At 54.5% G+C, this 3,050-nt stretch overlaps 1 long non-coding RNA gene across 1 annotated transcript; it reads left to right on the top strand.

Annotated features, from left to right (window-relative positions):
* The first annotated feature begins 602 nt into the window (after positions 1-602).
* LOC118978529 (uncharacterized) lies at positions 603-1,062 on the top strand. Its single transcript, XR_005064743.1, has 2 exons — positions 603-643; positions 968-1,062. It is a non-coding gene; the product is annotated as an uncharacterized LOC118978529 (long non-coding RNA).
* Positions 1,063-3,050: the final 1,988 nt, after the last annotated feature.

Here is a 3,050-nt window from a genome sequence, read left to right as displayed (position 1 = left end):
TTCTAGCCCTGGGGCTGACCTTGGCTCTAGGACACAAGGGGACACTGGGGCACAGCATCTATGACCTGTCCCAGGAGCTTGAACCAAGTTAGAAACCAACAGCATCTCAGCGGCTCCAGTTCTCCTTGTGCCCTGAGCAAGGTGGGAATGTCCTTCAGGCTCTGATGCTTACACGCAGTCACTGGGGTGGGACCCTGCTCAGACCTCAGGCTCATATCGTCACCACTACAGTTAACACTGTATAGTGGGTTCAAAACATGCAGACAGATGTCACCTCTAAGGTCTGATAGGGCCAGGCAAGCCCAAGAAAGAGGCCATGAAACAGTCTGGGATGGAGATGTCAGCCCAAATTTGTGGTACCAGGATATAAAGAAGAATCCCCTGGGAATGAGGTGGGATCTGCAGGGACCGCCCGACCTTCCTTGAGTCTCTCAGGCTGAGCCCCATCAGGAACCACCCAGCTCCTCAGGCAGCACCCCTGAGCCCTGGCTGATTTGCATACCCAGCAGCTCTCCCTCCAGCAAGGGGATAAGAGAGGCCTGGGAGGAAAGCTGCCCAGCCTGGGGCCTCAGGGAGCAGAAGCGGGGCACCTCCACCATGGCCTGGACCCCTCTCCTCCTCAGCCTCCTTGCTCACTGCACAGGTGCTGCCCCTGGCTCCCAGCCATCCTTGTCCTAGGGATCTGGACAAGCCTGACCCTGACTCTGAGCTCAGCAGGGCACTGCCTGTGGGACCAATGACCCTGGGTCTGCAGCAGGATTAGGGAATGGTGGTCCTGTATGCTTCACTGTGCTCACTGTTCTGAGTGAGCCTGAGGGGCTACACCNGTCAGCTGGATCCCTGGGCTACGAGGGCTGAGACTGATGGTGCAGAGAACACCTGTAGATGTCTCCAAGAAGGGCAGGCAAGAGTCTCCTGGGAAGGGGTCCTTTGTCCTTAAACCCACCTGTCCTTTTCTGTCTTGCAGGCTCTGTGTCCTCCTATGAGGTGACACAGCCGTCCTCTGTGTCGGTGCAGCTTGGACAGATGGCCAGAATCACCTGTGTGGGAGACAGCATTGGAAGTAAATATAGTTCCTGGCACCAGCAGAAGCCTGGCCAGGCCCCTGTAACAGTCATCTATGGTGATAGCAAGCGGCCCTCAGGGATCCCTGACCGATTCTCAGGCTCCAACTCAGGGAACACGGCCACCCTGACCATCAGCGAGGCCCAGGCCCAGGACGAGGCTGACTATTACTGTGGAGCAGAGGATGGTAGTACTAATACTCACGGTGACACAGGCAGACAGGGAAGTGAGACATAAACCTCAGCCTGAGTCACACTGTCGTCAGGCCCCATGAGGACTTCAGACAAAGTCCTGAGCAGCTTTGGCCCCGGTCCCATTTCTCAAGAGTCCGAGTATCCCCTCCTCCCAACCTCAGGCAGCTGTGCAGAGGGTGGGTCAGGAGTGGATTCACGGGGGCAGGACCAGGCTGGCCTGCTCTGTCTGGGCCACCTACTAAATTCTGAAAAGAGGGCCTATCATAATAGCAGACTGCCTGAACCTGTGTTCAGGAGTAACAGTGTTTGAATTTCTGCATCCTGGTGACTGGGCGGCTCCTTGATGAAAGGCTCTGGATTCATGCCCAGAGCTGCCAGCTCAGCTGAGCTCCGCAGGCCCCAAGCACCGTGGCCGCCCAGGACTCTGAATAGAGCCATCCAGTGACTGCACACCCAGCACCTCTGCTGGAGCCCAGGTGACCACCGCTATGCCCTCACCAGGAAGTGACCACGGGGCACCAAATTGCCAGACTCAGTGTCGTTCCTCTCCCTGAGTGTGAGTCAGCCCTATGACCACCTGATGCCAAGATCCAGACCCTGCCTCAGGTCATAAGGACCCAGCAGCTGTCAGCTGAGTCCCCCACTGTCACCACTTTGAAGTTCCCAGGTCCTGCCTCTGATCTTCCGTGCAGAAAGATCCCTGACACCCCCCTGAGTGAGGTTCTCCTTGTCAGAGGGATTCTCCAGGGCCCCAGAGAGGAAATAACAGCCCAGGGGAGCATGTAGGAGAGGAGAGGGCCTCAGAGAGAGAACATTCTGGGTGCTTGCAAATATTCCCTCCAGAGTGGTGAGCCCACGTGGGACAAAACCAGCTGAGGCTCAGGAGGAAGCCACCCAAAAACACAGGAGGGGATGGTCACAGGTCAGCCCACCAGCCTACAGTGCTTGTGCCCAGTCAGGGGAAGCTCCCAGTTCAGGCATCAGGTGGAAAAGTCAGGAGACCTATGTCCCACGCTGGGAAACTTCGTCCCAACCAAGGTCTGCTCTGGTGGCATCTCAGAAAGTGTCAGTGAGAGCAGGTGAACACAGGACGGACCTGTGACCAGTAAGACACTGAACCCCAAATGGGAATCCCCGACACTGGGGGACACACACATGTTCCAGATCCTATAGGGACCATTCACAATGCCCGACACCCTGTCAGACTTTTTTGTGAAGAATCAGGAAAACAGGACTGTTATGAATGTAAAACCATTTTATCCAAAAGGGCCCTGGAATTCCCCAGATGATTCAGTGTGTGGACTGGGACACAGAAACTGTGACTGCGACATTATTTCCTCCAATCATAAGGGAGAAGGAATGATTTGACACAGCAAGGGAAGACTCAGAGGCCAAAGATCAAAATTGGAAACCTGGGAATAAGAGCTGTAATATTTGTAATTAAAATGCATGGGATGATATAGTCAGTTAACTATTCAAAAGAGAGCAGAAAATAATAAAGACCAAGGATAGAAAAGGAACCCACCTTTTCTCCAAATTCCCCCCATGTGGCTGTTTGTAAAATACTTTTCTCCACAACACCACGGGGTCTAACACTTGAGTGTAGCTCAGTCTGAGAGGGCAGGACATTTCAATACCAATATCCCAATGGCCTAGGAAGCAGTTGGGGACACAGCAGGAGGAAGTGAGTCTCCGTGGTGACTGAAAACAGTGCACACAGGTCCCCTGGGACGGAGTAAAATGCAGGTGCACCTGCAGCAGGTCATGGAGGGCTCGGAAACCTGCTTGTGT

The sequence above is a fragment of the Sturnira hondurensis genome, unplaced genomic scaffold (assembly GCF_014824575.4).
Source record: "Sturnira hondurensis isolate 20B ecotype Veracruz unplaced genomic scaffold, ASM1482457v3 Scaffold0021829, whole genome shotgun sequence".
Taxonomy (NCBI): Eukaryota; Metazoa; Chordata; class Mammalia; order Chiroptera; family Phyllostomidae; genus Sturnira; species Sturnira hondurensis.
Note: the sequence above shows the minus strand (reverse complement) of the source record. Positions and strands in the feature narration are given on the sequence as shown.